Raw genomic sequence first — 15015 nt, forward strand, 5'->3', positions numbered from 1 at the left:
GAGAGAGAGAGAGAGAGAGAGAGAGAGAGAGAGAGAGAGAGAGAGAGGAAAAAATCGGTTAAAATATGGTTAACCCCACAGCTTATCCGTGCCAACATGGCAAAATACAATAATAATCCAACGTTGTTGAAACGAAAGCGATGTGAAAAATGCCACATTTATTATGAATTTAATCAGAATTTATGGAAAAAGATACACACATACAGCGCGAATGAACAAGGGAGATGGAGATAGAGAACGGATTGAGCTTGGCGACAAAAACGACGAAAGGACTTTCTGATCCGTGTTAACGGACAAAATGTGCAAAAACATTTGTAAAAAAAAATTACTGTTGATGTGGATAATTTTTAACGATAGCAGACACAAAAATTACACCAAATACATATTAAATATCGAATTGCATGCATAAAATTATTTGCAAACGTGCACTAAATTCATAATCGGGCATTGTGTGAAATTGCCGTTTTTAATGGCTGCTCAGCCCGAATGCAACAAACCACCACTTAAAATGGAAATTTTCCAAATAGAATATTAATTTAATCTATCTTTTTTATTTCTGTTTCGACTTCATGTGGATGTTGGAATCGATCGATAAATGTGCAAGTAAATATTTATGCCAAAATGTCAGTCAGTTCAAATGGAATTGTGTTTTGAGTTTGTTGATTTTTCCAGAATAAAATACGACAGGAAAAAAAACACAATTTTCAAAATACAATTTACTCGATGATTCAATTTGGATATCGATTTCCATTTTCATTTCCATTCCGGATATTTAATGCGGTGAATAGAAACTAATTGAGCCCAAAATCAACAATTACAGAACAGGGCTGGAATTCTAAGAATTCCACCAAAATCGTTCGGAATTATTTTTTTCGTACATAAGACCATATTGGAGTGAAAGAGAGAGATTTCACTATTTTTCTGCACTCCACCGGAATTATTCCGATAACTCAAGGAAGAGTGGATTGTGTGAGAAATAATTCCGGTGGAGTGCAGAAAAATAGTGGAATCTCTCTCTTTCACTCCAATATGGTCTTATGTACGAAAAAAATAATTCCGAACGATTTTGGTGGAATGACTTAGAATTCCAGCCCAGTTTGTTATAGTTTTCTATTGAAAATATTTCGTACCGATTGAAATTTGAAAAAGCTCCGCTTTTTTGTGTTTTGCAATACGCAGAACAATGCATTGCATTTGCATATATTGTAACATCCCGTGGATTAGAGCTGAAAGCCAATGCAAATTAGCTATATGCATTTTAATTGTATTTAAACAATCAAATTGTTTTATAGTAAGCTCATTTTGGTTTATATGCTTCCATTGAATGTGTTGTCTGAAACACCATAAATTGTTAGAAATTGACTGTGTACTAAATGAAAGCTATTAGTCGGCCACGTTTTCCATTGTATTCGATAACACTGTAATTAAGTAATTTTGGGTAGTCGGGGATGGTTTCAATCATGTGCAAATTATTAACCTGTAATTTGGTTTATTTCTTCTCGAGAAAGGGTGTGTGTTGTGGGATGGAGCAGAAGGAGAGAGAGAGAGAGAGAGAAAGCATTATGCCATGCCAATGTTGTATGAGTACCACATTCACTGGTCAAAAAAGCTTAAGGGAGTAATTAATCGAGTAGCAACAAAGGGTCAAAAGTAACTGAACATTTCCATGCAACGACCACGATAATTGTACTGATTGATAACTTTGATAAGCGTTGACATTGTGCATGGCCACCGTCATTTCGGAATGTTTATTTAATTTTGTCATCGTCGTTTCCACTATGGTCATTCATTTAAATCAAATTCACAAATCTGCTTTTTTACCACGTCTTAATTGTCCATAATTATTTTCTTGACAATGATTTTTTCTGTTCGTCGGTGCCCCAATGGATTTCTTCACAACGAACGCATTTGCCATAATCTTAATGGATAATCACCAGCCATAGTATTGGGATCAACCATACAAACACAATGGTGATGAAAAGCACGAAAATAACCCGAATTGAGCAAATATAACAGTAAACAAGTCAAGTTAATGAGCTTCCACCAGCAATAATAGTAATAAAATAAATCAGAAAGCACATGTACGACGCTTAGCGAGTATGGCATTTCCAAAACAAACCAACATCACAATTGCAATTTGCCATCGAAATCTACCTCGTCCATTCAAATCAACACAAAGTCCAACAGAAAATTAGTTTATTAATTTATTATACGAATTTATTCGTTTTGGTCATGCAATGTGTCGACACTTTTTGCTTCCTTTCACGGTCGCACGCGCTTTTCCAACTTCAATTCTTTTCGATTCGCATCCAATTATGCATACAACAATCTCTTACTTTCCCTCACTGATACTCCACGTTGAAGCTGATTTTTGGCGAAGCGAAAAAAACGGAAATTCGATATGAGAACTAAAGTTTTGTTGTTGACTTTCTTGATGGCATCCAGTATAAAAATGTGTGTGGTGATTTTTTTTTGCTCTTCTTTACCCGTGAATAAAGCCGATAAATCAAACTTCAGCCGGATTTATGGGACGAGAACCGTTCATTGCGGATTTTGTGGAAAAGTTTTTGCCTATTGAGAGAAATGGCGTTGTGTGAGTCATTTATCATTTTCACGCCAAACACAAATGGCAAATCAATATGATTCTCTCGATCAAGACGACAAAGGACAAGTTGAAACTTGAGCTCTTTATATGTGCGCTAATGTGTACCACACACACACACACACACAAACACACACACCATACGTCCAACTTTTTTTCTGCACCCGCAAAACAATCATTCCAATTTTCGGTTTGGCTGTGGCCGAACGTGGCAGCGGAAGCATTGAGGAGGAGTCGCACAACACGAAAAATGGAGGTGAATGGGGGAAGAGAAGTCAAAGCTATTTTGCAATATCGCACATATGACAATTTACCGAGGAAAAAACATTTCGCGTTCGAGAAATGATGATTTGTTGTGGACGACAGTCCTGCGGCGCATAACATACGAATATGTTTTTGCTTATTCTTTGTCTAGTCTTTCAACACTTCCCATTGAGATTGGCAATTGCATAGCGTCAAATGTCTGTTTATTGTGTATTTATGGCTCTTGTGACCGTCTACCATATTGTTGAATCATTTGAATTGCTATTCATTCAAATGTGAGTACTCGGTTCAGCCGAATGCTGGACACTGATTTTAACGATCTTTACGGTATTCTCCCTATCTCCCAAGCCATTTGCATTTCACTCTTGGTCTTGCATTTGCTTCGTCAAATATAACGAGCGAAGCCACGCAATATTCACATGATGAATTGTGTGTGTATGTACGTATATTAAGCAAACATTCAAAATGGGGTTAGTCGGATCTAGTGAATTGTACAGCACATGCTCAAAGTTCCCAAACGCGTACACAAATTCCTCATTTCTCTGTATTACTTGCTCATCGTGTGCGCTCTTCCTCGCTTCTTCTAATTATGCACGTGCTTTCATGCTTCGTCGGCGATATGAAAAGTTTCCAAAGGATTGATACGCAACTGCATTATTCATAGTTGCATGTATATTCGCTTGGATTAGCGGCGTGTGTCGTGAGCTACGGGCAAATGTGGGTAATTGTGTCCTCTTGGTTGCGCGTATATGTATCAGCAGTGAAATTTGCATCCAAATCAAAAGCCATGTTTTGCCATACATCGAATAAGTCTCCTAATGCCATTGCTTGTGTGCGCATTGTTTGTGTACTCACGAAAATCCTAAGCGATTTCCTTCATCGCCCACGGAAGAATATTGCGTATTTGTATTGTGATTTGCGCACATAATGCTAATCACCACATGCTCATTCTCCGGAGTTCAGAAAAAATCATCTGCATTCCGATGCTTTTTTGATTTGCTGCGTTGAATTCATTTTTTGGGGTATAGTATATGCACCGTGCACATGCTGCGATTCTCAATGTACCTAATGAAAATGCAGATAAATTCACTGTGATGCCTCCCCAGTGGCTCGACAATCTATTCCCGTATCATGTTTCATTTATTGATACATTAAGCTTGAAATCACTTGGTTTATTGGCGAGATTTGCAAATGTGCCATCGATTAAGCGAAATCGCTGGCAATACACTTTTAACCGCGATGACATTTTCCAAATGCATATTTCAAATTGTTATTGTTATTGCCAACGGTGCTACACAGCAAATGAAAAATGGATCAAAATCACTTTTACCGCATTACCTCAAATCGATGGCGTTGTTTTAGCGAACACATTAAGTGGAATATAGTTCATTGATTTGTTGAGATTTTTTTTCTTCGACCATTCAAACACGTGATGTACGGAGTTTGGAATTAATTTTCATAAAATCAAAAGAACTAAACCACAAGAATCGTGTTCAAGTGTCCAAAACATAAATTCAACCAGATGATTCAGCTAATGCGTGAATTGCAATTGAATGAATACGGATTTTTCAGTTCATTGCATCTAATTTCAACGAAATCGATGTACAGTCGAGGAAAATACAACCACCGTAACTTTTTTTTTTACTCTAAAAGCACACGTACTGTTGGTCCAACAGTGTTGGACAGACCATTTCGAATCGATTATTTCCCTGAAACTCTTATTAATTCCCAATTCGATGTGTAATTTAATATCAAACGAGTTAATCGTACACAAGTCAAATAGTTGATTCAATGATACTGATATATCTTCAACTCGTATATGTATTTCACACAAAATATCATTCATCAATGAATGTATGAGCAAACAAACAAACTGATAACAAGCATAAAGGAATTCATTTTCATATCTAAACATAATCGACTCATTGTGAATGCATATAAATATATATTTCCGGATATTGAACGGCATGAGAAAAAAAACAAACTATTTAAATCTTAACCATGCAAAAAAAAAATCTCGTTATTTTTAAACAAATAAAATGTTACAATCAAATTCTAGATATATGAAGAATAAAAAAAGAAACTACGAAATTTTGTTGAATGTATGTGCTTAAATAAAAAGAAACAAATAAGTGGAATTGCAAAGGAATTCACTTAATTGGTTCGAAGCCAAAACGGCGAAATGTTTAGCGAAATCGACACTTCGACCTAACGAAAACAAAAGAAGAAGAAAAATCGAAACTAGTGAATTAGTTCATTGTAACCAATGGAATCTTATTAAACAGTCCATTGGCAATTGTAAATGTACATCTCCAATAATTATAGACAAATTTAAAATAAAAATCTACTATTTATTTAAAACAAAAAAATTATGAAATTGTATAATAAGTATTAAGCTGAAATTAGGCTAAGAAAATAATTACGATTTTATTCGTAACCGATCTGTCACATTTAAATCCGAAAATCGGATTCAAACCAAAGTGAGAGAAAAAACATACACAGACAAACATACACACATTACATTTTGAATAGGTAAGGTCACGTTAGTGTTAAGTCAATCTATTACTAAAAAACCAAACCAAAACCCAAATTATTATTACTAGGCAATTGAGCTAAATGATGTGATTTAAACGGAAAATAAAATACATAGTATTTAAAATGATCAAAATGCGTCTAATTTCAATTTATTTTCCTTCATTTATTATGTGAAAAACCGTAATAGCTCATTTCGATTTGAATTCGAATATTGCGCGAATTTACTCCGGCGCAATAGCTCTTCATTAACAGTATTTCATCGGTGTGAAGTGAGTTTCGTTTACGAATCGATTTTATGCTTTCGTCACCGACCGACCGCAGCGCTGTTGCCCGATTCACGTGCACCAACATAATTGCACACAACGAACGAGCTCGTTGACAGAATGAAACAGTATAACTTCAGCACTGTCCATTGATGTTATGGAATTTTCGCAAGTGAATTCTTTAACGCAATGAACGTTGTTGTAGAAGTATAAAACTCATTTATAAGCCTCAATTTGTTTCCCCCAAATTTCATTTCGATTGAAAAAAATATATTCCGAAAAAAAATATCATTTCAACCAATTCAATTTGGACATTACAAAGTATTGACGTAGAAGAAGAAAAAATTGTGCAAAGCGAACAATAAAAAAAAAAAACAATGTGCGTTCAGTGTACCAACGAACCGTTTTCAAACAATTCGTTCTAACGTAAACAACACATAGACACCGTGTGGTGAATGCCATTGACGCAGTCGTGTATGTGAATGTGTCACAACGTTGTCGTAGTAAGTGTAGTAAATAAAAAAAAAAAAACAAAATTTCATGTTATTCTACGTGATTTGAGTTTGTGTGGGCGGTTGGATTGATTTTCACAGGAAAATTGATTGTAACATTGTTTTAGTTGCGGTCATTTATTGAATTGCTTATTTGGATACTTTTTTCCCATTGGAATTAAATTATTTCATTGATTGAACGACGGGTTTTATTTGGATAATAATAAAAACGCGCGAAATTGTCTGACAATTGAAATTGATATATCAGGTTTTTTTTTGGGGTTGCCACTGACATGAATATCGACACACAGGTGACGGTCGTTGTCGGTGGATGTGTATAAGTGTGTATTTTGAGCGAATGTGTGATTGTTTGTATGTGTCGTTCTCCCAGTTTGTCTATGCTCTGCGAACTTGCACTTATCCTTGTATCAGAAGTTATATGACGCACACACGCAAAGCGCTTCGAACAAACTAAAACAAAGAGAGTAAAGGCACGGTAAATAGAACAACACAAGACATCTAGATAGAGGGCGTGCGCATGATGAATGACCAATACACACATTGAACAGAGTGTATTGGAACGTAGTTGTAGAGCATACAGCAGCAGCAGAGTCAACAGCAATAATTGCTGTAGAGTATCACAAGCACTTCAATAAACGGCGCACACAGTTCAACAAAAGTGCTCAAAATGAACGGAGATGAGAAGTAAAAACGAAAAAAAAACAGTAGCAAAAACAATACCAACGAATCATTTAGCGAACAGAAAAAGTTAGTGAAACAAATCATCATTTTTGTGCAAAATTTGTTGGTTATTCTTTTTTTTCTCCATTTGACCGTGGTCTTGGTTCAGTTTGAATATCTCTTTTCAAAATTCATTCTCAGTGTCAGTCGATTATACACTTCGTTCTTCTTTTTTTTTCCTTCATACATACACATACACACACACACATTGCATTGGTATTTGTATTTTCCATTCAAAATTCAGTGGCATAGACAGTGCAGTATGTGTACATAACACCGAATACACACAGAAAAATCTGCTGAGAAGCTGCGATCAGTGGAATGAAATAGAAATAAAGAGAAAAAAAATATTAATGTTTATTGTGCGTCGAAACAACTTGGTTATTTTGATATACATATACGTACGGTAAAATAGCAGAAGCTAAACATTATCATCATCTCACCAACAACGAAATCAAATACAGACATTTTTTTTTAAATTTCTCGTGTAAATGAGAAGGAGAGAAAGAGAGAGGCAAGTAGAAGATCAGAAAAATCAGAACTGACACAAGCGGGGAGAAGCAAGATGAAAAATATAGAACAAAAACAAGCGGAATAAGATAATGTACAGCCAGTTGAACGAAAACTATGTAGTAGACATAGAGAGCGTGTGTGAAAATATACGACTATGAAATAGACACAAGAGTGAGAATTGCAAAAAACAAAACGAAGAAGAAGAAGAAGAAAAATACAAAACGAGCGAACGAAACGAAGAATTTACAAATAAAATAGAATTAGGAAACTCAAAACGAAGTTGAGCATTCGTATGAACTGGTGTCTGTTTATTTGTGCAGTGGAATTTACGAATCAAAAGCGGAATCAATGAAATTCTTACAAATCTCTGCACTTCAAACTAACCTGTTATTGCTTGATGTGTTAAGAAAAGAAGCAAAAAAAAAGCCAACACATAGCCATAGAATCAACGAGAAAATCAAGTGCAGTATCGTGTGCTGTCATTCAATGTGGCTTCTGTGAATTTTCTACTTTCGGTGCGCGAGTATCTCACCTAATTTTATCTCATTACTTAATAATTGCATAAAGAGTTGTTGTTTTTTTTCGGTGTAAAAAAGAGTGTTTTCTGAGACCCGCGAAAAAGAGAAAAAAAACTTCTGCCAAGAATCAGAATTCATCACCATCATCAATTTGTCGCCAACGCCATAATAATATAGGTAAGACGAATCGTTTGACTATGTGGTAAGATTAAAGACAATCCGATAGTAAGCCAACGAAAAGGAAAGAAAAAAATATACATATGTATATAATAAAATGGTGATGAAAATAACGAAGAATAAGAAGAAGAAAAAACAACACACAACACTCTAGCGATTATCCATACATATGGTATAACCATTTTATATGTGTTGAACAAATAAAAAAGATGTGAATGAATCGATGTCGAACGTATGGATGTGTAAACTTCGGTGCCCGTATAACACGAGCACCAAGTTCGTGTAACAAAGCATATAATCGAAATCGCGCTCTCTGTGTACACTCTTATTATTATGATTATGATTATTATTATTATTTTGTTGGCACCGAGTCTCTGAGGCAGTTAGTGAGTGCGCACACTGCAGAGAGTGTGTATCATGTGTATATATGTATATATATATACATATATACACAAAACATGTCCAATCGAGTCACACGCTACGGAGAGAAGCAGAATAGTAGAGAGACGATGATAGATTAAAATGTTTCCAATCAGAGTGTTTGTGGCGATTGTTGGCGGACTTCCCTGTCTATGCATGGGCAAGAAATTGAAAATTGTTCAATACATTTTCGGACGCTCAGTAAATGCAACAGCAAAAGCAGCAGCAGCAGCAGCCGCCGCCGCCGTCACCGTTGTCACAACGACAAATGTAGCGCTTTTGTTTAGGGAAATGTACAAGCGTACGCTATTTATTACTCAATATATGAATACATTTTCAATCAAAGAAGCCCATTGAATGTCGTAGACACACGATTATCGGTCGCATGAAAATCGCTGTGCAGGAGGTCATTGCAAAATTATAATGTAAATTGAAATTGCCAGTTTGTGTGGAGTTGTAGCCAAAATGGAGCCGCTCTTTCGGATTCAAATAGTTTAATCACACAGCAAAAATCGATTTTAATTAAATTCCCATTGTTCCGTCCGATTTTCATTTGTGTATGTGGTTTGCATTGCGATGCTAAAATTGGCTTCTCTTCCTCTCCGCTCAAATAGCTAGCGGTGCTTCAATTTCAATCCTTTGGCAGGTTTTTTTCTTTCTATCCTTTTTGTTGAAGCAGAGACCATTTCAATGACATAAAATGGCGCTAAGAGTGGCAGTAACAGCAACAACAAAATCAGGAGTTTTATGCATTACGTAAAGAGAGTGCTTTGATTCTCTTTTTTTGCCGAAAGAAACATTTGAGCTCGCATTCGAAAAAAAGTCGCTCATTGCGAAATACTGAAAAAAAAGTCATAAAAAATTAAATGAGAAACTTGCTCGTCACTGTATTCTTACATTGGACGGAGGAGAGCAAAGGAAAAGAGAAAGAGAGAGAGAGAGAGAGAGAGAGAGAGGGAGAGAGTGAGCTGACACGGATAGAAAAACAGAAATCGACATTGGTCTTGTTGCAATTGCCAGAGCATAGGCAATTCAAATGCACACATATAATACGAAATATGCCTGTAGCTACATTCACACATCGACAAATGGTGAAATGCAACAGCACTCTATCCAACATTTGTGCCTCGGCATGGGACATGAAACAAGTAAATATGCGCGAGAAACAAGCGAAAAAACGAGAGAAAGAGAACAACAACAACAAAATAAAACAAAACTTGTATTTGGTCTATAGATTCTAATATCACATCACATCACACGCCATTTAAAATGCACAACGTTTAAATTACTTATGTATTTTCAAATCGCGCGCGCACTCCATATACATGTTTCACTCTATGTGCCTCCTCATTTGAGATATGAGCAAAAACGATGAAGAAGATGATGACGATGACGACGACGATGAAAATTAAGAAGAAGAATACGGCAAACAACGAACTGTGTATATGTGCCTGTGTGCATGTCTGAATAAAGACAGTTTGAAACAGCTAAACGACTGAGCCTCGCATAAAGAGAGGCAGAACATTTTGTTGGCATGGGGTTTTTGTTTAAGGTATAAACGAAAATACATCGCATCGCTTAATCCAAAGCCGATCAAGTAAGTGCATGACATCTTGTGAATGCAAAATGCCAGAAATACGATTATGAATATTATCAAAAATTGCTGTAGAAACTTCTTCGTATGCATAATAATTTGAGCGCATTCAAATTACATGGCAAAATTGCGGCTGTGCAATTGTGCATTCAACTCTCCATAATGCTCTTGGTATGACGGTGGTATGGGTTTTTTTTGTTTTTGTTGCTGTTTCCAGTTCGGCATAAAGCCACCGTTAATCTCTAGGCAAAAACTCTCACTCTATCGCTCTCTATTATATCTACCGATATTTATTATTCATTCTGGTTTACTTTGGCTTTCATCGTCATCGTAGTCGTCTTCATCGTCGTTTTTTTCTTCACCTTATTCTCCTTCTGATTGCTGCTGCTGTTTCTTCTTCTTCTTTTTTTTTTGCCTTGTTACGTTTCCTTTCAGCAACTAAACCTATCCGTGTACGCGTGAATATGAATATATCGACATGACCTTTCTGATGGAGGCGAGCAAGAGAAAAAGAGGAAAGGGAGAGAGAGAGAGCATGGGTGGCAAGCAGAAATGAGAGAACGGAACGAACGAAAGAGATTTTATGTGAGCTAGCATTTTTCCATCTTGTCGCATGGATTCGACTAAATCAGGAGACTAAGTATGAGTGCTCAATCGGAGCATGTCTATGTATAAACATTTGGATATTTTTGCCTACTTCTCTTTAGTTACTGTTTTTTTTTCTCTTCTCTTCTACCCGTTGCGTTGTTGTACACATTATTATGTATATGTATTTGTACACACGCGCGAGACTTGAACATATGAACAAAATTTTCAAGAGCCATGCGATACAGGGGAATTTATCCATTTGGCAAATATACTCGATTGTTTTGATCGAAAATGTGTGTGTGTGTGTGTGTGTGTGTGTGTGTGTGTGTATGTGTGTGTGTGTGTCTGCGGAATTCTAGAATTCATTTCATTCAATGTGTCGAAAAATGTTAATCTGAAAGCGTATGAATGTCACAAATACCTCTGCAAGTGTAGACATGAAATTTATTTTGCCAATGTTTCGTAAATATATTGATTGGCCATTTGCAAATTATTTGGATATTCTCGTAATATTTGCAGTTATTCAATTGGCATAAACGCCCCTAGGTAAATACATCAAATGTATAGATAGACATTCATATGTATATTTCGCGTTCTCGTCATCTTCAAACTGTTGTTGGTTCTGGTGCTGTTACTCCTCTCTTGTTACCTTGCTCATTTCCTCTTGTAGTATGCTCGATTCCCCCATATCCATCTGCGTCCAAGTCTCATTAATGGGTATCTGCAGAACAAAAATAAAATTAGCAAAAAAATTAACAACAAGTAATCAGGCATCCCTATTCAAAGTGCTTGTTTGGCATCAACAACCGAGAGGGTGGCAAATGGAGCGAGTGTTTGAAAGCCGTCTATCATGATGCATCACACCATATCTGTGTGCGATTTAAGCTCTATTATACGTTCTTTTTTTGCTCTCACTCTCTTGATAACAGATCTGTTGTGATGTAAACGAGTACGATTTTATAACGATTTATTATTCGCTGGCTGTAATTCCGAATCTAGCTCAAAACATCATCATCCATCCATTTATGTTATGTTGCCATTGGTGAATTGTGCTTGATTTGGGCACATATATTTTTCCAACAATTATTATTTTTTAGCATCAAATATTGACGAGAAAAAAAACACATGGACATGCATTCGTGTACAACACCGTCGATTGTATCGAAAAAAACGGACGTTGATTTAATCGACTCATGCGCGCCGAGACATTTCATTTGAAATGTAAATTCAATTATGGAAAAATATGTTTTATTTGTATAGTCATTTTTAGTTTGTGATGATTTTTCGTGATTTAAATTTAAATTCATTGTCCCGAAACAACAACGACAACAGCCTTAGCACACATAGCCAACAGCAAAGCATACAGAAAAAACAAAACACAGCTCAAAAAAGCAAACAAACGAACGAACGAGCGAGCAAACAAGCAAGTGAACCATTAACTTTTTAACCGTGCGGTTGCCAATGGATTGTAAAGTAATAAAGTAAATGCCTATTAGGCATTTGGATAGACGGGGAGTTAAATAAGCCGATGGATCGATTTTAATTTGCAGTGTGAATGTGTCGGTTTCAGCGCTGCAATTCAAACATGATTGTGTCATTTGTTTTATATTTGGCATGTACAAGTCTTGCGTTTCGGTTCGCTTCGGTTCGTCAAGAGTAGCTCTCTAAGCCAAGCACAAGACCAGTAGCACAGAGAGAATAAAAACACCATTTTTAAGGAAATTTAATTCATCGACGGCATCTTACTCGCTCTCTCTCTCACTCGCACACGTTTGCATTCGGTCTCATTTCATCGTATCGACGAACCGTCGGGGACCCCGGCAAAATGTTGAATATGGACAATAAAAACGTTAACAGCGATTAACACAGCCAACATGTAAATATGCACAAGCAACACACACAAACTTGACTCTTTTTTTTCCACTTCTTCTGTTCAATTTCCATGGGATAGTTAACGTTTGTTGGATTGTATTGGAGGCTTGTAAAACGCGCGCGCTCCGCATTTGCATGATTCTCTGTGTATATTTTCATGCCACTGGATAATCGAAACGAAACAAAACGAACGACGAGAGAAAGAGAAAGAGAGAGAGACGGACACATATATACAGAATTCCATGCGCGTTTTTATCTCTCGTTTATGTTCCTCGTTCCATGGCTTTTTCAATACAACAGAGCACAACAGAAAAAAATCCATATTTTTTTGTTTCTCCATTTATTTATTCAATTTCAAACACGTTCAGCGATTTTAATACCTCAATTGCGCTCGCTGCCTTTGTAAATGAGTTTTTCACTTCATATGCGCTTTTTCGCATTTACGTTTTTTCATTTCGCACTCAACTCTCTGTCTCTCCCGTTCGCCTCATTCCGGCTCGAATTTCATTTCGAGTTGCATTTGTACTGTGAATCAACACACAAAAATACATAATAGCAAAGCGATCCCGAACATACTCATGTAGAGAGGGAGAGACGCACACACACACTCTCTCATACACACGGATTGAATATGTTTGGTTTGTGAAAAAAAGACGATGAAAGAACTTTATTTGTATGTCACATGCAACGATCGCATTCAATTAGTTCGGCAAGTTTTTGCCCATGCTATTTGTTCAATCGTAAAACGCACATCAACAACGGCAAAAACTAAATAGCAAAAAGTCAACATTTTCACTCTGCACACGTACAAGATAGACTCTCAACATTGCGCGCGTCACATTTACAATTGACGGCGTCCACTAAAAAGCGTTAATCATTTGTAGTGTGTGTGTGTGTGTGCGAGCATTGTAATACATCGCAAATGAGCCTCTGTTCGGCATCAACAGAGCGACAGCATTATTAAGTTATAGGAAAAAGTTGAGTATTTTCATGCCAAAATTAGAGTGGAAGTTAGCGTGAGAGGATTTCCACACAATGAAAAATTCATTTTTTTTCTCTGTGGGTCGAAGCGGCTGCCTGATGCCACATATTACGATGACCATATTGATGTCTATAACAATAAGCTAAAATTGAATAGTTTTCAAGCAATAAGTTATATTTTTCATCGATCGATGTTGTGCGAAAACAAAAAATAAACCAATCTATCCATCCAGTCGACCAACACAGTGGCAGTGGCAACGACAACGACCAAACGCAAATCAATTTGTTCTTTGTCATGGTTGCTTTCAGAGCACACACACACAAGTGCGCGCGCGCTCACTCGCCTACTCGCGAACCATCTTTATTGTCTTCGAATTTATTCCCCATGAACGGTTCAATTGCGACCGTATCACTATCCTCTCCTTCGTTTGCAACTCTTTCGTTTCCGCTGTGCTCCCGCATCGTTCTCACTCGCACATTCGGCTCTGATATCGAATTCATACGTTTATTCGATTGAAAAAAAAATATTTTTGTGCGGATGATTCAAAGCACTCCAGTTCTTTCGAACGGATTCGCCGAATAGTGTGCGTCCTATGCTGTAAGAATAGTCTCTTTCGACTTTTCAGCAGCCACTGACACGACGTAGAACTAAGTTCTATAATGGTATTATTATTACTGAACAACTCACTCCCCGAATATATATGGAAGCCGCAATGCTAATATACTTTTCTTTGTGAATTCGTCGCCTTGCGAATTATAAGAATCAGCCAAAATGAAAAATCTAGAAGGCCAGCTAGTGTGTGTGTTTGAGCGCGGCAGCTAGCTGTTACGTTCATATATAGATATCTCACTCTAACAAGAAAGACGAACGAAGCGACAGCACACCAATACACAAGTGATCGTGTGCGATGTGTGACTGTAGTGATTTAGCGTGAATCATATCTGTTGTAATAAACAACAGAAGCACAAAAATATTTTTTCACTCACAAAGTCAAAGAAATAAATTCATTTTTCTATTTTGAAATTAAATTTATCAAACGGAGAAAATAAAAAAAAGGGTTTAATACGGAAAAAATGCGGATGATTCATTTCCAACCCACTTACGTTATGAAAATTTATCATGTCAATATTAAATTGGATAGCATTTAATTGTGTGCTTCATATCTTCCGTATATCGGTATATTGGAGTGAATACACTCATACATTTGTTGTAGCACAGCACGAAGCTGAATGGGATCTCCGTGCATATCGCTACGTTTATGGCACAAATAATCAAATATATGTAGATACACATACACAAACACCAACCATTTGAATTTTTTGAATGGAAAATGTGTGTTTCCATAGATATACACGTTTAATATGTTCAGTTGGAGTCCGTTTCCATTGTTGTTGCTGTTGTTGTTGTTAGCAAAAGTTTCCATTTTATCGAAACACTAAATGAATGGAATCGGGT

General features: G+C 36.6%; 1 protein-coding gene across 41 annotated transcripts in view; it reads left to right on the forward strand.

Moving 5' to 3' along the window:
- Positions 1–5756: 5756 nt before the first annotated feature.
- LOC129576873 (putative transcription factor capicua) overlaps positions 5757–15015 on the forward strand; it is a 30718-nt gene continuing 21459 nt past the window's right edge. For 7 of the 41 annotated variants that reach the window (XM_055463071.1, XM_055462820.1, XM_055463015.1 and 4 more), the window contains exon 1: positions 5770–6167. The gene's annotated coding sequence lies outside the window, so the exon portion shown is untranslated. Of the gene's footprint in view, positions 6168–6387; positions 8105–15015 lie in introns of those variants that run through there. The other 34 variants (XM_055462875.1, XM_055463051.1, XM_055463283.1 and 31 more) reach the window with 19 other exon arrangements.

The sequence above is a fragment of the Sitodiplosis mosellana genome, unplaced genomic scaffold, assembly GCF_009176505.1.
Source record: "Sitodiplosis mosellana isolate CC-2019 unplaced genomic scaffold, AAFC_SMos_1.0 Smas_scaffold_1, whole genome shotgun sequence".
Classification (NCBI taxonomy): Eukaryota; Metazoa; Arthropoda; class Insecta; order Diptera; family Cecidomyiidae; genus Sitodiplosis; species Sitodiplosis mosellana.